The following is a 20369-nucleotide window of genomic DNA, read 5'->3' as shown; positions in this document are numbered from 1 at the left end:
CAAAGGGAAAGGCAGTTTTGAGTGCTCATTTTTTATTTCAGAAGTTTAACATCGTGTCCATGCAATGTTTCTCTGCCTTTAGGCAACTACATTTTTTCCCCCTCCTGCTAGTATAAGAAACCATGGTCTTGGGAGTGAGAAAAGAGGGCCTTTGATTGGAACAACCAATCTCAGTGAGCTTGAATACCAGGGCAGAAACTTTGAACTGTTGTGAGTGTCCTGAGGGAAGAAAAAGATTTTTAAAGAGTAATGCTCACACCAGCCTGTTGAACTGAACAGCTGGGATGCTGTAGTCTGTGCTTCACTTATGTCAGGCTGTTTTTCCTTCATTCCTAGCACATAGTATTAAACTACCCATTTTTTTTATCTCTCTCCATTTATGAGGCTGCCACTTAAGCACTTCACTTTGCTCTTTTGGGTTCAGCTGTGCGTCTTAAACCTATCAGGGGTATCCAACCTTGGCAACTTAAAAGACTTACGGACTTCCAACTCCCAGAATTCGTCAGCCAGTATGGGGCATTATAAGAGTTGAAGTCCACAAGCTTAAATTTGCCAAGGTGGGACACTCCTGCCTTAGATATAAGCATATATATTTTTTTGCTTTCATACTTTTTTCATACTTTTTTTTAAAAAGAAGAGTGTTTCAATCCGACTGCCTTATTCCTTATTTATGCCACTGTCAGTACTTTTGTGAAGCTGACTGAGGCAGCAGACTTTTAAGAAGAAGTACACTTGCTTATTGTGTGTTTTAACAAAACATTTCACTGTTGTAAAGCTGCCATTTCCATCAAAATCTCTCAGACCGCCTTTGTTTTCAAAATATTGCATGGCTCGTGTCAAGCAGTCAAAGGGCTTCATACAAGCAGTCAAAGGGCTTCATACCATACAACTAATGGTACTGCCCTCACACACTCAATGCTCCTGATGGCAGCAGGCCAAATAGCTCACTTAGTGACTGGAAGACCAACTTACTAGTGACAGCCAATTCACGTGTCTCACTTAGTGATGTATTCCACTTAGAGACGGTCAGACCAATTCAACGGTAAGAGCCATTTCACGTGTAGGTCACTTAGAAGCGGCAAGACCAACTCAATGGTAACAGACAACACATGTGTTTCGCTTAGTGATGTGTTTCACTTAGTGACAGTCAGACCAAAGTCAACGGTAACAGCCAGTGCACGTGTAGGTCACTTAGAGACGGGAAGATCAACTCAATGGTAACAGACAACACATGTGTTTCATTTAGTGGCGGAGAGGCCAAGTCAATGGTAACAGCCAATGCACGTGTAGGTCACTTAGAGGTGGCAAGACCAACTCAATGGAAACAGGCAACACATGTGTTTCACTTAGTGACATGTTTCACTTAGTGACGGTCAGACCAAGTCAACAGTAACAGCCAGTGCATGTGTAGGTCACTTAGAGGTGGGGTGGCAAGACCAACTCAATGGTAACAGCTAACACATGTGTTTCATTTAGTGACATTTTTCACTTAGTGACGGTCAGACCAAAGTCAATGGTAACAGACAGTGCACATGTAGGTCACTTAGAGGTGGCAAGACCAACTCAATGGTAACAGCTAACACATGTGTTTCACTTAGTTATGTGTTTCACTTAGTGACGGTTATACCAAGTCAACGGTAACAGCCAGTGCACGTGTAGGTCACTCAGAGATGGCAAGACCAACTCAATGGTAACAGACAACACATGTGTTTCACTTAGTGATGTGTTTCACTTAGTGACGGTTATACCAAGTCAACGGTAACAGCCAGTGCACGTGTAGGTCACTCAGAGATGGCAAGACCAACTCAATGGTAACAGACAACACATGTGTTTCACTTAGTGATGTGTTTCATTTAGTGGCGGAGAGGGCAAGTCAATGGTAACAGCCAGTGCACGTGTAGGTCACTTAGAGGTGGCAAGACCAACTCAATGGAAACAGGCAACACATGTGTTTCACTTAGTGACATGTTTCACTTAGTGACGGTCAGACCAAGTCAACAGTAACAGCCAGTGCATGTGTAGGTCACTTAGAGGTGGGGTGGCAAGACCAACTCAATGGTAACAGCTAACACATGTGTTTCATTTAGTGACATTTTTCACTTAGTGACGGTCAGACCAAAGTCAATGGTAACAGACAGTGCACATGTAGGTCACTTAGAGGTGGCAAGACCAACTCAATGGTAACAGCTAACACATGTGTTTCACTTAGTTATGTGTTTCACTTAGTGACGGTTATACCAAGTCAACGGTAACAGCCAGTGCACGTGTAGGTCACTCAGAGATGGCAAGACCAACTCAATGGTAACAGACAACACATGTGTTTCACTTAGTGATGTGTTTCACTTAGTGACGGTTATACCAAGTCAACGGTAACAGCCAGTGCACGTGTAGGTCACTCAGAGATGGCAAGACCAACTCAATGGTAACAGACAACACATGTGTTTCACTTAGTGATGTGTTTCACTTAGTGGCGGAGAGGGCAAGTCAATGGTAACAGCCAATGCACGTGTAGGTCACTTAGAGATGGAAAGACCAACTCAATGGTAATAGGCAAGACTTGTTTCACTTAGTGACGTGTTTCACTTAGTGACGGTCAGGCCAAGTCAACAGTAACAGCCAGTGAACGTGTAGGTCACTTAGAGGTGGCAAGACCAACTCAATGGTAACAGACAACACAGGGGTGTCAAACTCAATTTCATTGAGGGCCACATCAGCATTGTGGTTGCTCTGGGGGGGTGGGTGGGCGTGGCCTACTGGGTGGGCGTGGCTAGAGTGCGTATGGCCTACTGGATGGGCGTGGCCAGCTGTACATCATCAAGGGTGCCTATGGGGGCCTGGGCAGGAGTGGGACAGATCTGGGGGTCTCTGGCAGAAGGAGGGTCTCTGGGCCAGGGCCAAGGCAGCAGGCAACTCAATGGTAACAGACAACACATGTGTTTCACTTAGTGACCTGTTTCACTTAGTGGCGGAGAGGGCAAGTCAATGGGAACAGCCAATGCACGTGTAGGTCACTTAGAGATGGCAAGACCAACTCAATGGTAACAGACAACACATGTGTTTCACTTAGTGACGTGTTTCACTTAGTGGCGGAGAGGGCAAGTCAATGGGAACAGCCAATGCACGTGTAGGTCACTTAGAGATGGCAAGACCACCTCAATGGTAACAGACAACACATGTGTTTCACTTAGTGACGTGTTTCACTTAGTGGCAGAGAGGGCAAGTCAATGGGAACAGCCAATGCACGTGTAGGTCACTTAGAGATGGCAAGACCAACTCAATGGTAACAGACAACACATGTGTTTCACTTAGTGACGTGTTTCACTTAGTGGCGGAGAGGGCAAGTCAATGGCAACAGCCAATGCACGTGTAGGTCACTTAGAGATGGCAAGACCACCTCAATGGTAACAGACAACACATGTGTTTCACTTAGTGACGTGTTTCACTTAGTGGCGGAGAGGGCAAGTCAATGGCAACAGCCAATGCACGTGTAGGTCACTTAGAGATGGCAAGACCACCTCAATGGTAACAGACAAGATATGTGTTTCACTTAGTGACGTGTTTCACTTAGTGGCGGAGAGGGCAAGTCAATGGGAACAGCCAATGCACGTGTAGGTCACTTAGAGATGGCAAGACCACCTCAATGGTAACAGACAACACATGTGTTTCACTTAGTGACGTGTTTCACTTAGTGGCAGAGAGGGCAAGTCAATGGGAACAGCCAATGCATGTGTAGGTCACTTAGAGATGGCAAGACCAACTCAATGGTAACAGACAACACATGTGTTTCACTTAGTGACGTGTTTCACTTAGTGGCGGAGAGGGCAGGTCAATGGGAACAGCCAATGCACGTGTAGGTCACTTAGAGATGGCAAGACCACCTCAATGGTAACAGACAAGACATGTGTTTCACTTAGTGACGTGTTTCACTTAGTGGCGGAGAGGGCAGGTCAATGGGAACAGCCAATGCACGTTTAGGTCACTTAGAGATGGCAAGACCAACTCAATGGTAACAGACAACACATGTGTTTCACTTAGTGACCTGTTTCACTTAGTGGCGGAGAGGGCAAGTCAATGGGAACAGCCAATGCACGTGTAGGTCACTTAGAGATGGCAAGACCAACTCAATGGTAACAGACAACACATGTGTTTCACTTAGTGACGTGTTTCACTTAGTGGCGGAGAGGGCAAGTCAATGGGAACAGCCAATGCACGTGTAGGTCACTTAGGGATGGCAAGACCACCTCAATGGTAACAGACAAGACATGTGTTTCACTTAGTGACGTGTTTCACTTAGTGGCGGAGAGGGCAAGTCAATGGCAACAGCCAATGCACGTGTAGGTCACTTAGAGATGGCAAGACCACCTCAATGGTAACAGACAAGACATGTGTTTCACTTAGTGACGTGTTTCACTTAGTGGCGGAGAGGGCAGGTCAATGGGAACAGCCAATGCACGTGTAGGTCACTTAGAGATGGCAAGACCACCTCAATGGTAACAGACAACACATGTGTTTCACTTAGTGACGTGTTTCACTTAGTGGCAGAGAGGGCAAGTCAATGGCAACAGCCAATGCACGTGTAGGTCACTTAGAGATGGCAAGACCACCTCAATGGTAACAGACAACACATGTGTTTCACTTAGTGACGTGTTTCACTTAGTGGCGGAGAGGGCAAGTCAATGGCAACAGCCAATGCACGTGTAGGTCACTTAGAGATGGCAAGACCACCTCAATGGTAACAGACAACACATGTGTTTCACTTAGTGACGTGTTTCACTTAGTGGCGGAGAGGGCAAGTCAATGGGAACAGCCAATGCACGTGTAGGTCACTTAGAGATGGCAAGACCAACTCAATGGAAACAGCTAACACATGTGTTTCATTTAGTGACATTTTTCACTTAGTGACGGTCAGACCAAAGTCAATGGTAACAGACAGTGCACATGTAGGTCACTTAGAGGTGGCAAGACCAACTCAATGGTAACAGCTAACACATGTGTTTCACTTAGTTATGTGTTTCACTTAGTGACGGTTATACCAAGTCAACGATAACAGCCAGTGCACGTGTAGGTCACTCAGAGATGGCAAGACCAACTCAATGGTAACAGACAACACATGTGTTTCACTTAGTGATGTGTTTCACTTAGTGACGGTTATACCAAGTCAACGGTAACAGCCAGTGCACGTGTAGGTCACTCAGAGATGGCAAGACCAACTCAATGGTAACAGACAACACATGTGTTTCACTTAGTGATGTGTTTCACTTAGTGGCGGAGAGGGCAAGTCAATGGTAACAGCCAATGCACGTGTAGGTCACTTAGAGATGGAAAGACCAACTCAATGGTAATAGGCAAGACTTGTTTCACTTAGTGACGTGTTTCACTTAGTGACGGTCAGGCCAAGTCAACAGTAACAGCCAGTGAACGTGTAGGTCACTTAGAGGTGGCAAGACCAACTCAATGGTAACAGACAACACAGGGGTGTCAAACTCAATTTCATTGAGGGCCACATCAGCATTGTGGTTGCTCTGGGGGGGTGGGTGGGCGTGGCCTACTGGGTGGGCGTGGCTAGAGTGCGTATGGCCTACTGGATGGGCGTGGCCAGCTGTACATCATCAAGGGTGCCTATGGGGGCCTGGGCAGGAGTGGGACAGATCTGGGGGTCTCTGGCAGAAGGAGGGTCTCTGGGCCAGGGCCAAGGCAGCAGGCAACTCAATGGTAACAGACAACACATGTGTTTCACTTAGTGACCTGTTTCACTTAGTGGCGGAGAGGGCAAGTCAATGGGAACAGCCAATGCACGTGTAGGTCACTTAGAGATGGCAAGACCAACTCAATGGTAACAGACAACACATGTGTTTCACTTAGTGACATGTTTCACTTAGTGGCGGAGAGGGCAAGTCAATGGGAACAGCCAATGCACGTGTAGGTCACTTAGAGATGGCAAGACCAACTCAATGGTAACAGACAACACATGTGTTTCACTTAGTGACGTGTTTCACTTAGTGGCGGAGAGGGCAAGTCAATGGGAACAGCCAATGCACATGTAGGTCACTTAGAGATGGCAAGACCACCTCAATGGTAACAGACAACACATGTGTTTCACTTAGTGACGTGTTTCACTTAGTGGCAGAGAGGGCAAGTCAATGGGAACAGCCAATGCACGTGTAGGTCACTTAGAGATGGCAAGACCAACTCAATGGTAACAGACAACACATGTGTTTCACTTAGTGACGTGTTTCACTTAGTGGCGGAGAGGGCAAGTCAATGGCAACAGCCAATGCACGTGTAGGTCACTTAGAAATGGCAAGACCACCTCAATGGTAACAGACAACACATGTGTTTCACTTAGTGACGTGTTTCACTTAGTGGCGGAGAGGGCAAGTCAATGGCAACAGCCAATGCACGTGTAGGTCACTTAGAGATGGCAAGACCACCTCAATGGTAACAGACAAGACATGTGTTTCACTTAGTGACGTGTTTCACTTAGTGGCGGAGAGGGCAGGTCAATGGTAACAGCCAATGCACGTGTAGGTCACTTAGAGATGGCAAGACCACCTCAATGGTAACAGACAAGACATGTGTTTCACTTAGTGACGTGATTCACTTAGTGGCGGAGAGGGCAGGTCAATGGGAACAGCCAATGCACGTTTAGGTCACATAGAGATGGCAAGACCAACTCAATGGTAACAGACAACACATGTGTTTCACTTAGTGACGTGTTTCACTTAGTGGCGGAGAGGGCAGGTCAATGGGAACAGCCAATGCACGTGTAGGTCACTTAGAGATGGCAAGACCACCTCAATGGTAACAGACAACACATGTGTTTCACTTAGTGACGTGTTTCATTTAGTGGCGGAGAGGGCAGGTCAATGGGAACAGCCAATGCACGTGTAGGTCACTTAGAGATGGCAAGACCACCTCAATGGTAACAGACATGTGTTTCACTTAGTGACGTGTTTCACTTAGTGGCGGAGAGGGCAGGTCAATGGGAACAGCCAATGCACGTGTAGGTCACTTAGAGATGGCAAGACCACCTCAATGGTAACAGACAACACATGTGTTTCACTTAGTGACGTGTTTCACTTAGTGGCAGAGAGGGCAAGTCAATGGCAACAGCCAATGCACGTGTAGGTCACTTAGAGATGGCAAGACCACCTCAATGGTAACAGACAACACATGTGTTTCACTTAGTGACGTGTTTCACTTAGTGGCGGAGAGGGCAAGTCAATGGCAACAGCCAATGCACGTGTAGGTCACTTAGAGATGGCAAGACCACCTCAATGGTAACAGACAACACATGTGTTTCACTTAGTGACGTGTTTCACTTAGTGGCAGAGAGGGCAAGTCAATGGGAACAGCCAGTGCACGTGTAGGTCACTTAGAGATGGCAAGACCAACTCAATGGTAACAGACAACACATGTGTTTCACTTAGTGACGTGTTTCACTTAGTGGCGGAGAGGGCAAGTCAATGGCAACAGCCAATGCACGTGTAGGTCACTTAGAGATGGCAAGACCACCTCAATGGTAACAGACAAGACATGTGTTTCACTTAGTGACGTGTTTCACTTAGTGGCGGAGAGGGCAAGTCAATGGCAACAGCCAATGCACGTGTAGGTCACTTAGAGATGGCAAGACCACCTCAATGGTAACAGACAAGACATGTGTTTCACTTAGTGACGTGTTTCACTTAGTGGCGGAGAGGGCAAGTCAATGGGAACAGCCAATGCACGTGTAGGTCACTTAGAGATGGCAAGACCACCTCAATGGTAACAGACAACACATGTGTTTCACTTAGTGACGTGTTTCACTTAGTGGCGGAGAGGGCAAGTCAATGGGAACAGCCAATGCACGTGTAGGTCACTTAGGGATGGCAAGACCACCTCAATGGTAACAAACAACACATGTGTTTCACTTAGTGACGTGTTTCACTTAGTGGCGGAGAGGGCAAGTCAATGGGAACAGCCAATGCACGTGTAGGTCACTTAGAGATGGCAAGACCACCTCAATGGTAACAGACAAGACATGTGTTTCACTTAGTGACGTGTTTCACTTAGTGGCGGAGAGGGCAAGTCAATGGGAACAGCCAATGCACGTGTAGGTCACTTAGAGATGGCAAGACCACCTCAATGGTAACAGACAAGACATGTGTTTCACTTAGTGACGTGTTTCACTTAGTGGCGGAGAGGGCAAGTCAATGGCAACAGCCAATGCACGTGTAGGTCACTTAGAGATGGCAAGACCACCTCAATGGTAACAGACAAGACATGTGTTTCACTTAGTGACGTGTTTCACTTAGTGGCGGAGAGGGCAAGTCAATGGGAACAGCCAATGCACGTGTAGGTCACTTAGAGATGGCAAGACCACCTCAATGGTAACAGACAAGACATGTGTTTCACTTAGTGACGTGTTTCACTTAGTGGCGGAGAGGGCAAGTCAATGGCAACAGCCAATGCACGTGTAGGTCACTTAGAGATGGCAAGACCACCTCAATGGTAACAGACAAGACATGTGTTTCACTTAGTGACGTGTTTCACTTAGTGGCGGAGAGGGCAAGTCAATGGCAACAGCCAATGCACGTGTAGGTCACTTAGAGATGGCAAGACCACCTCAATGGTAACAGACAACACATGTGTTTCACTTAGTGACGTGTTTCACTTAGTGGCGGAGAGGGCAGGTCAATGGGAACAGCCAATGCACGTGTAGGTCACTTAGAGATGGCAAGACCAACTCAATGGTAACAGACAAGACATGTGTTTCACTTAGTGACCTGTTTCACTTAGTGGCGGAGAGGGCAAGTCAATGGGAACAGCCAATGCACGTGTAGGTCACTTAGAGATGGCAAGACCAACTCAATGGTAACAGACAAGACATGTGTTTCACTTAGTGACCTGTTTCACTTAGTGGCGGAGAGGGCAAGTCAATGGGAACAGCCAATGCACGTGTAGGTCACTTAGAGATGGCAAGACCAACTCAATGGTAATTGCTTCAGATGTACCAGAATGAAAAGCGGGTCACTGGAGGCAACAGGAGACTTGAGTCTTTGCAGAGTCTGGCTGGCAATTTTGCAAATTTCTCCCAGTCGCAGGTGCATTCACTGATCTAGTGGGTGTGGCCCAGGTAGAAGGGTGGGGCCAGTCCTATAAAAGCCTGCTGGCTGAGCTGAGCGCTTCAGTCTTTTGGAGCCAGCCTTGGGGGAAAGAAGCACTGCTGGATGGTGATCTCTCCTGCAGGCTGTTACAGAGGATAAGTAGTCAATGGGGAATTTGGGGTGTCTTTCTTTCTTTCCCAGTTTCACTGAGGTTCAGGCTTTTTCCTTTTAATGTGATGGGGATGGAAATTGAATGTGTTTGGGAGCCAACTAAAAGCTGTAACAGGCAGTGGGAAATAACTGTATTTCTTACTGCCTGTTGCAGCTTTTAGTTGGCTCCCAAACATACTCAATTTCCACTCTAAATATTGCAGTTTGGGTGGGAAATAGCAGGATATGGACCTTTTGAAATGTCTTCCCACAGCCCAGGTCCGGAGTTTTGCAGTCTACTGCAAAGGGCCCTTTAGCTTGCCTGCCAGGTGGTGCTTGTGGGCCCCACTTTCCAGGTATTTAGAGACAAGGTAAGAACGCATCTCTTTTGCCGAGCTTTTGATTTCTGAACGGTTCTCTTGTGTAATTTTAAGAGCAATTTTAATTGCATTATTTATAGATTACCTGTTAGTATTTTTTGAGGCACTTAGATGGTAGAAGAAACAAAAGCTGGATAGACATAAAGCAACTTAGAAACGTACAAATGTAAAATTAGAAATAGCTCTAAACACAGGTTATACCTTAAACCTTAGTCTACTAAGCAATAGGAATAAATGTAACCTAAACTTTTAAAATCGCTAAGGTTAATTGCTGCCCACAGTTATAACATAAAAAAAAACCAGAAATGTAACCATCACTGTGCCTGCAGCACCAGTACTTTTGTTTTTTTAAATCATCAAGGTGCCTACCATGATTAAAAAAAATACCAATTGAAAATTGGAGCAATGTTATGCCATTGAAATTAGTTCAAATTAAGCTTTGGGAATAAGTTTCAGATGGAAGCTCGGTCAAAGAGATGTACGATTATCCTATTCTCAAATCCTCTGAGGGTTGGGTAAAGAGGAGAGATTTAGAAAGACCTCCAGGGTCCATCTTAGCAACAAAATCCAAAACAAAGAGATAGGACAAGGTAGTTGAGTAGCTTTGTGGCAAGCTAGTGGCTGGTGAAATGCAGAATTGTTCCAATATTCAGTTCACACTCTTTTTTCTGAGCATAGATAGGGTCAACTTCAGTAGCTGTTTTGCATGAAGCAATTTAGCAATTTGCATTTAGCCCTCTTTTGGGACAAGGAGCAGTCTGTAACCACCTGTTTCTCCCTCTTTCTAGAATTAGCCTGCTCGATGGATGGACGTAGAGCCCTTCTGCGAAGACCGTTCATCAGCCTGCCTTTTGGAGAAGAGAGATACCAAGAAGACCACGTTTGCCTTTGTGTGGCGGGACAGTGAGAGCTTGGAGTTTACAGGTAAGGAGAGGGTGATTTGAGTCACATTTCTTAATGGGCACTGTTTTTTTTTTTCTTATGTTTTTTGTACTTTTTTGCAGAGTAAATGTATTCAGCTGGAGTCATCCTGCTCAGAAGACATTGCACCTGCATGTTTCCGGATGAAGGAAGGCCCCCCCCCCTACGTCATCGCAGATGGAGTTACTTGTACGCTGCTGCAGCTGCTGCTACGAAGGAACCCCGGGAAAGAGCTTTGACACGTGCCCAGAACGATTGAGATGGAGGAGAACAGAGCAGAAATTGGGTGGGGTGGCTTTTTTGAATGGAAAGCTGGCACAGCTTCCCTTAAGTGTAATGTTTTTTTCCTTTCGTTCCCTTACTTTGGTGCCGCCATTGCTTTAACTTGCTGCCAGCGTACCCGCCGTATCTTATCTTTTTCTGATCTTCAGAGAGCCTGCGTGCCTCGCTTCTGGCACTACAACTCTCTGATGCTTTCATTCCCTTCCTTGACTTTGGTGCCGCCATTGCTTTAACTCGCTGCCAGCGTACCCGCCGTATCTTATCTTTTTCTGATCTTCAGAGAGCCTGCATGCCTCGCTTCTGGCACTACAACTCTCTGATGCTTTCATTCCCTTCCTTGACTTTGGTGCCGCCATTGCTTTAACTCGCTGCCAGCGTACCCGACGTATCTTATCTTTTTCTGATCTTCAGAGAGCCTGCGTGCCTCACTTCTGGCACTACAACTCTCTGATGCTTTCATTCCCTTCCTTGACTTTGGTGCCGCCATTGCTTTAACTCGCTGCCAGCGTACCCGCCGTATCATCTTCTGATCTTCAGAGAGCCTGCGTGCCTCGCTTCTGGCACTACAACTCTCTGATGCTTTCATTCCCTTCCTTGACTTTGGTGCCGCCATTGCTTTAACTTGCTGCCAGCGTACCCGCCGTATCTTATCTTTTTCTGATCTTCAGAGAGCCTGCGTGCCTCGCTTCTGGCACTACAACTCTCTGATGCTTTCATTCCCTTCCTTGACTTTGGTGCCGCCATTGCTTTAACTCGCTGCCAGCGTACCCGCCGTATCTTATCTTTTTCTGATCTTCAGAGAGCCTGCATGCCTCGCTTCTGGCACTACAACTCTCTGATGCTTTCATTCCCTTCCTTGACTTTGGTGCCGCCATTGCTTTAACTCGCTGCCAGCGTACCCGACGTATCTTATCTTTTTCTGATCTTCAGAGAGCCTGCGTGCCTCACTTCTGGCACTACAACTCTCTGATGCTTTCATTCCCTTCCTTGACTTTGGTGCCGCCATTGCTTTAACTCGCTGCCAGCGTACCCGCCGTATCATCTTCTGATCTTCAGAGAGCCTGCGTGCCTCGCTTCTGGCACTACAACTCTCTGATGCTTTCATTCCCTTCCTTGACTTTGGTGCCGCCATTGCTTTAACTTGCTGCCAGCGTACCCGCTGTATCTTATCTTTTTCTGATCTTCAGAGAGCCTGCGTGCCTCGCTTCTGGCACTACAACTCTCTGATGCTTTCATTCCCTTCCTTGACTTTGGTGCCGCCATTGCTTTAACTTGCTGCCAGCGTACCCGCCGTATCTTATCTTTTTCTGATCTTCAGAGAGCCTGCGTGCCTCGCTTCTGGCACTACAACTCTCTGATGCTTTCATTCCCTTCCTTGACTTTGGTGCCGCCATTGCTTTAACTCGCTGCCAGCGTACCCGCCGTATCTTATCTTTTTCTGATCTTCAGAGAGCCTGCATGCCTCGCTTCTGGCACTACAACTCTCTGATGCTTTCATTCCCTTCCTTGACTTTGGTGCCGCCATTGCTTTAACTCGCTGCCAGCGTACCCGACGTATCTTATCTTTTTCTGATCTTCAGAGAGCCTGCGTGCCTCACTTCTGGCACTACAACTCTCTGATGCTTTCATTCCCTTCCTTGACTTTGGTGCCGCCATTGCTTTAACTCGCTGCCAGCGTACCCGCCGTATCATCTTCTGATCTTCAGAGAGCCTGCGTGCCTCGCTTCTGGCACTACAACTCTCTGATGCTTTCATTCCCTTCCTTGACTTTGGTGCCGCCATTGCTTTAACTTGCTGCCAGCGTACCCGCCGTATCTTATCTTTTTCTGATCTTCAGAGAGCCTGCGTGCCTCGCTTCTGGCACTACAACTCTCTGATGCTTTCATTCCCTTCCTTGACTTTGGTGCCGCCATTGCTTTAACTCGCTGCCAGCGTACCTGCCGTATCTTATCTTTTTCTGATCTTCAGAGAGCCTGCATGCCTCGCTTCTGGCACTACAACTCTCTGATGCTTTCATTCCCTTCCTTGACTTTGGTGCCGCCATTGCTTTAACTCGCTGCCAGCGTACCCGACGTATCTTATCTTTTTCTGATCTTCAGAGAGCCTGCGTGCCTCACTTCTGGCACTACAACTCTCTGATGCTTTCATTCCCTTCCTTGACTTTGGTGCCGCCATTGCTTTAACTCGCTGCCAGCGTACCCGACGTATCTTATCTTTTTCTGATCTTCAGAGAGCCTGCGTGCCTCACTTCTGGCACTACAACTCTCTGATGCTTTCATTCCCTTCCTTGACTTTGGTGCCGCCATTGCTTTAACTTGCTGCCAGCGTACCCGCCGTATCTTATCTTTTTCTGATCTTCAGAGAGCCTGCGTGCCTCGCTTCTGGCACTACAACTCTCTGATGCTTTCATTCCCTTCCTTGACTTTGGTGCCGCCATTGCTTTAACTTCCTGCCAGCTTACCTGCTGTATCTCATTTTTTTTCCTGATGTTCTCATTGCCTGTGTGGTTCCATTCTGGCACTGCCACCACTTGGCATTGACTCTCTGATCTTGGCACTCTTTATCTCTTAAGTGTAGTCTGCCTTTTTCCCCCCCTTCCTTTGGTGCCACCATTGTTTTCCTTTGCTGCCAGAGTACCCGCCGTATCTTCTCTAACTGATGTTCATTGCCTACATGCCTCAATTCAAGCACAGCCACCATTAATCAGAGTGTCAGTGCCCAGTGGTGGCAGGGCCACAATGGAGGCACGCAGGCAATGACAACATGAAAGCTAGAGAAGATATGGCAGGTAAGCTGGCAGAAAGGGAATAATGATGGTACCAAAATCAAAGAAGGGAACAAAAGCATCCGGTGGATTATACACTAAAAAGACAAAGAGTGGCAAGTTCAGAGAGTCAATGCCCACTGGTGGCAGTGCTGTGATTGAGGAATGTTAGGCAATTTGAACATGAGAGCTGGAAAAGATAGGGCAGGTACGCTGGTGGCAAGGGAAAGCAATGGCGGCACCAAACTCAAGGAAGGGAACAAAAGGCAGACTACACTTAAGAGACAAAGAGTGGCAAGATCAGAGAGTGGTGACAGTGTGACTGCTTTTTCTTGCCACCAGCTTACCCGCCGTATCTTCCCTTGTTGTGATATTCCCAGGGCCTGCGTACCTCTGATCCTGCCAATCTTTGCCCCTCAAGTGTAGCCTGCATTATGTTTGCTTTGCATGGAGGAGTACATCTGCTTCCCCACAGGCCCGGCCCATTCCAAGGGGGGCTAGACTCACGCATACACTCAGTTTCTTACAACAACCATAGCTCTCCTCAGCTGATCATGAGAAAAATGTGTCTGGTCTGTATTTTAAGGCAGAAAAGCAAAGTGTCAACTCTATAAATCAGACATGTCAAACACAAGGCCCGGGGGCTGGATGCGGCCTGCGAAGTGGTTTCATGTGGCCCATGAACCCATCCTGGAAACAGTGAGGGAACGGCCCCCGCTGCCTTGGCCCTGGCCCAGGGCGGCCGGGAGCCAATGTACAATTTCATGGTGGCCATCTATGCTGAAACGCATTCAGTCTTACCTCCACAAGGCCATCTGAAAACAGTGAGGGACTGGTCTGTGCCGTGTCGGCACTGCCCCCTGGGTGCACGCTGGGGAGGTATCACCCTTTGTGAGAAATGAAGAAATGCACCATCGCCTGGAAGCAGCCAGCACATGGCCCTGCCTAATTCGGGCAGGCTAGGGGCTGGGCAGCGTTGCGCTTCTCTTCAGATTCGTGCCACCTGGCTCAGCCTCTCGGCACTGTGAAGAGAGTTGGGAGCCAATGTACAATTTCATGGTGGCCACTCTCGGCACTGTGAAGAGAGCGCCCTGCTCCCTGCCAAAACCGGGCAGGCTGGGGACGGGGCAACATTGCACAGGTAACATCGACTCTCATGCTGCTCATGGCATCCCCTCCACCAGAGCCCAGCAAGCCGGATATGTGAAGTAGGCGAGGGCCATGTGCTGGCCACTTCCAGGCGATGGTGCAATTCTTCATTTCTCATGAAGGATGACACTTCCCCAGCTGTGTTTCTTGCCTGTTTTTCTCCCTCCCTCATCTCAAATATTTTCCCACCACTCGAAGGAAGGAAGGAAGGAAGGAAGGAAGGAAGGAAGGAAGGAAGGAAGGAAGGAAGGAAGGAAGGAAGGAAGGAAGGAAGGGTGGGTCTGAAGGAAGTCCTGCCTTAGTCCTTCCCTGCTGTTCTTTCACCATCCCCTTGCCCCCTCCTCCTGGCCTATCCTGGGGGGGTCTCCCATCCTATTGTTAAGGAAGCTTTGGATACAAAGCCAGGTCTCCTCACATGGAGAGGGAGTGGGCCTCCCTCTTGACTTTGCTCTCGTACCCATCATGAGCAACCTGGCTAAGGAGAGCAAGCACAGCAGCAGCAGCAGCAGTGCAGCTGGGTGCCCACTTGGGGAAGTGGGGCTGGGCTTAGTGCCGCGGGTGCTTGAGGACTGGGCTGGGCATTTGACCTCTGTGCCACCGTCCAGCTTCCCCCCCATGGCCTAAGAGGAACAGTGAGTCTCCTCCAGGGGACCATGCCTTGGCACTTGCCTTGGTCCCATCTCCTTCTGCCAGAGACCTTCAGATCTGTCCCACTCCTGCCCAGGCTCCCATAGGTACCCTTGATGTGAACGATGTAGAGGTGGCCATGCCCAGCCAGTAGGCCATACGCACTCCAGCCACGCCCAGCCAGTAGGCTGCACCCATCCTGGCCACACCCACCCGCCCCCCCCCCCAGGGCAACTGTAATGCTGATGCGGCCCTCAAGGAAATTGAGTTTGACACCCCTGCTATAAATAAACCGGCTGCAGCCATCTTACTAGGTCTTGGTTGCCACAAGAAGGGGAGGGGGAAGGGGGAATTTTTTTAACCTGGAACAATTCTTTCTCCTGTAAGAACCAAGGTCACCTGCCGATTAGACTGGGGAGGGAGGGGCTTGACCATTCTGTTAGGCAAGGCAAGGCAAGGCAAGGCAAGGCAAGGCAAGGCAAGGCAAGGCAAGGCAAGGCAAGGGGCAAGGCAAGGGGCAAGGCAAGGGGCAAGGCAAGGGGCAAGGCAAGGGGCAAGGCAAGGGGCAAGGGGCAAGGGGCAAGGGGCAAGGGGCAAGGGGCAAGGGGCAAGGGGCAAGGGGCAAGGGGCAAGGGGCAAGGGGCAAGGCAGGGCAAGGGGCAAGGCAGGGCAAGGGGCAAGGGGCAAGGCAGGGCAAGGGGCAAGGGGCAAGGCAGGGCAAGGGGCAAGGGGCAAGGCAGGGCAAGGGGCAAGGGGCAAGGGGCAAGGGGCAAGGGGCGGCAAGGCAAGGCAAGGGGCAAGGGGCAAGGGGCGGCAAGGCAAGGCAAGGGGCAAGGGGCAAGGGGCAAGGGGCAAGGCAAGGGGCGGCAAGGCAAGGGGCGGCAAGGCAAGGCAAGGGGCGGCAAGGGGCGGCAAGGGGCGGCAAGGCAAGGCAAGGCAAGGCAAGGCAAGGCAAGGCAAGGCAAGGCAAGGCAAGGCAAGGCAAGGCAAGGCAAGGGGCGGCAAGGCAAGGCGAGGCAAGGCGAGGCAAGGCGAGGCAAGGCGAGGCAAGGGGCGGCAAGGGGCGGCAAGGGGCGGCGAGGCGAGGCGAGGCGAGGCGAGGCGAGGCGAGGCGAGGCGAGGCGAGGGGAGGGGAGGGAAGGGAAGGGAAGGGAAGGGAAGGGAAGGGAAGGGGAGGGGAGGCGAGGCGAGGCGAGGCGAGGCGAGGCGAGGCGAGGCGAGGCGAGGCGAGGCGAGGCGAGGCGAGGCGAGGCGAGGCGAGGCGAGGCGAGGCGAGGCGAGGCGAGGCGAGGCGAGGCGAGGCGAGGCGAGGCGAGGCGAGGCGAGGCGAGGCGAGGCGAGGCGAGGCGAGGCGAGGCAAGGCTTCCCCCAGTGTGGAATTTTCTTTGCACAAATACACAAAGAAGCAATTCCTATTATATTCTTTTACTCTTTGACATCTTTTTAACCAAGTAATCACATGGGGAGATCCACTTTGGTGTGGTTAAAAGCAACCCAGGACTGCAGGAAGTAGGGAAGGGGAAATCACTTCTGAACATGTTGCCAAGAAAACTGTCCCATAACAACATCATGAGTCTGGCACAAAATGCATATACATAGATACAGTTCTACAGTAATGAACTGACAATATTTCCTTCACTACATTCTCTGGAGCACATTCCCTACTCACTGCTCCTAGACAGCATAGGACAGTATTTCTCAACTTTGGCAACTCTTCGGTGGACTTAACATATTTAAAATTCTGGGAGTTGAAGTCCACACCTTTTAGAGCTGTCAAGGCTGAGAAACAGTGGGGTAGGATAAGGGTGAAAGTGTTAGATTAGGAGGAATATATCTAAGGTTTTGAAAGAAGTTATGCTTTTGGTTCCAAAGGACACATAGGTGCACATACACATCAATCCATCCCCAAAATAGTGGATTGTAGCTTTGTTGCACCTACAATAATCCAATAAATATTGGCCTCCCCTCATTCCATGCCAATCTTCTTCCAGGTAGAAGCAGAGCTGTACTTCTGGGCTACACCTGACAATATAGCAGTTATTGCTGGCTTAGGTATTCAAGGGTTTTGGAGTGCATGAGTGATATCCACTTGTTTGGATGCAGGCTGAAAAGCAGGTTGCACTTTACAGGATGGCAACCTAATGCCCCTCCAATGGTTCAAACTACAGCCCTGTATGGCCTTTTTGCTGCTTTTATGCCTTTGATGTTTTTTACTCCAACTCCAATATTGTTTATATTCTTCCAAATCTAGGATGAAGACATGCTACTGTTTCAAAATTCAGGTAATTCTCACTTAACCTTCACAATTGAGCCCAGAATTCCATCATCATTATGGTTGTTAAGCAGGCCATCACATGACCCAAGTCAATTTTACAATGGCCATAAAGTGAGTCACCATGAGGAAATTACCATTCTTCAATCTGGTACAAAGTGTTATTTGGTGTGCTAAAATCTTGCCTTGTTTAGCCACAATTGAACGATGCCCTGTGGGAGAATTGCTGGATCTTTCTTTGCTTGGTTGGGTGCATGTGAAGTAGCATGTGAAGTGCATGTGAAGTAGCATGTGAAGTGCATGTGAAGTAGCATTGCCAGCGAAGATGAGAAGAATATACACCAAAAAAAAATCAAAGAAGAATGAGAATAGAGCTGGAAGGGATCTTGGAGGTCTAGTCCAACCCACTGCTGTGGCAGGAGACCCTATACCATTTCAGACAAGTAACTGTCCACTCTCTTCTTAAAAACCTCAAGTGATGAAGAACCCACAACTTCTGAAGGAAAACTATTCCACTGGTTAATTGTTCTCACTGTTAGGAAGTTTCTCCCTAATTCCAAGTTGCTTTTCTCCTTGATTAGTTTCCATCCATTGAGGCTACCTAGCTAGGCTGCCAAAGCTGGCAATGCCACTTATCAGCATGCCTGCCCCAACCACAACTATAAAAGGTGAAGGGGCAGCTTGTGAATGCCTTTATTGCCTGTTCTACTCATGTAAAATTTCATTCATGAGACTGCCTTGTAGTGTTTAGCCTCATAAGCAAACTATTTAGACCGTTTCTTTCTCCCTTTTTTTGTTTTTCCAGCATGTGTTTGTAAGCCCATATGGACCTGCTGAGGATCCAGCTGGAAGATTGGCCTCCGCCTGCTGGATAGCTCCTGGCACATTCCTTCACACATTATCTCTCTGGGAAGGCGTTGGAATAAGACAGGATTAAAAGAAAAAAGATGGGAGGGGAAGGTCATTGGCACGCCTTGGATTACAGAGCTCCTGTAATTTATCTAGGATGCTGATTTTAGGGATTAAAGTGGTGCTCATCCCACCCTGCTTTTCAGTTCATTCTTTTAAGTCTTCAGTTTAGAGAGTCCAGTCACACTTTACATTAAATGTGTGATTACTTCCAGTACACTGAGGAATCCTTTTAAAATAGAACCAGTGGCAAAGAAAAAAAAATTAGGATCAAAGGCATTGACATTACATTGCAATTTAAGAATACATTAACCCATATGCAAACCCATCCTCATTCCCCTTCCCTCACTTTTTTGGGTGTAATATAGATCCTTTTTTGAGGTGTGAAGTGTTAAGCCACTAAATAGCTTTTAAAATCATAGACAGGAATTTATTTTTGCAATTAAATGAATAGCGTACCAGGAAGTAACTGAAAATCTCTATTTCAAGGTAATGACTCCTTTAATAATATATTTAAATGCATGGTTACAAAGTCTGTACAATTTTGGTTTAAGTGTGTTTATTTATTTATTTTTTACAAAAATAACCCTAAGCACGACAAAAGTATGGTTTAACTTTGCTCAGAGTTAAACAAGGCAAAAGTAGCAAATAGGCGGCAAGCTATGTTAAATAAAAGAATTTTAACAAATTTCAAGGAAATTTTTTCTAAGTTATATAGTCAGGTAAGTCTTTTAAACTATCTCAAAAATTGGAAAGCACTGGAAGAAAAATGGTTTAAAGTTACACGAAAAATAAAATCCTTTAATATGAACATTGGCCCAATTATTTCTTTTATCATGTCCCTGAGGTTTTTGTCACGCAACAGCAAAGGAAACAAATCAACTAACCTGGTTCTCAAACCATTTTCAAGTAAAATCTGAGTCAAGTAATTCCTCTTCCTCTCAATTACCATTATCCAAATCATTTTAAAGACCTAGGAAGTCATTCAAAATATTATTCCTGCACACCGCCTGTCACGGACAACAGTACACAGAAGCTAGAACTGTCTACCCATCATTGTTTCAGATTTTATAAATGGATAATCTTATAAGCATTATATAAAGACTGGTGCAGGGATGGATGGCAATCAGAAAATTCTCAGGCTGTATGAAAATGGAAAGTTAAAAAAAATCAGAAGGTGGCAATGGCTAACAGTTTCTGTATCATGCTCAGCAAACTGCATGAACATGTCCACGTTAAGTCACCAGGCACTGAGCATCACTTGAAGGTGACTTTATTTTACTCTTATTATGACCAGCTGGGAATAAAACAGTTCAGTAGCAAAATGGAATAGCTTCTGGCTAGGCAAGAGTTCAGGAAAGCCCCAAACAGCTGGATTCTCACAGAGGCAATGTGGATGGATGCCAGCATGATGTCAAGTAGTTACAATAGTTAAAATTCTCATACCAAATCAAATTTAATTGGATTGTATTCTCTTTGTATACAAAACATGTTTTTTTTTTAAAAAAAAAACGTTTTATATGCTGCTCTTATATGGGATTCCCTCATTCTGTGAAAGAGATGGGAGTCCCACAGAATCTTAACCAAAGCATAAAATCAAGTTCATTTCTGCTTATTTGAGCAGTTTTCAAATAAATAGGTTCTCTCGTACATTTGCTACATTCCATTACTGTATTTCCCTTAAGAGAAGTAATCTGTAGGTTTTGCTGGCATGTCTGCAGACCAAGGAGTAGGGCAGCCAATGGAGGGTGTGGGCTAACCAGCAGGGAGGCCTCTGATAGGCTGCTGCCCCACCTTACTCCTTAGCTCCACCTTTTGCCCTAGGAGCT

General features: G+C 47.5%; 1 long non-coding RNA gene across 1 annotated transcript; it reads left to right on the top strand.

Moving 5' to 3' along the window:
* Positions 1 to 9262: 9262 nt before the first annotated feature.
* On the top strand, positions 9263 to 18839 carry LOC308661830. Its single transcript, XR_014025026.1, has 4 exons — positions 9263 to 10540; positions 10621 to 10823; positions 17611 to 17641; positions 18437 to 18839. It is a non-coding gene; the product is annotated as an uncharacterized lncRNA (long non-coding RNA).
* Positions 18840 to 20369: the final 1530 nt, after the last annotated feature.

The sequence above is a fragment of the Vipera berus genome (genome assembly GCF_964194415.1).
Source record: "Vipera berus genome assembly, chromosome: 2".
Lineage (NCBI taxonomy): Eukaryota > Metazoa > Chordata > Lepidosauria > Squamata > Viperidae > Vipera > Vipera berus.
This window is presented reverse-complemented; position numbering and strand designations above follow the sequence as displayed.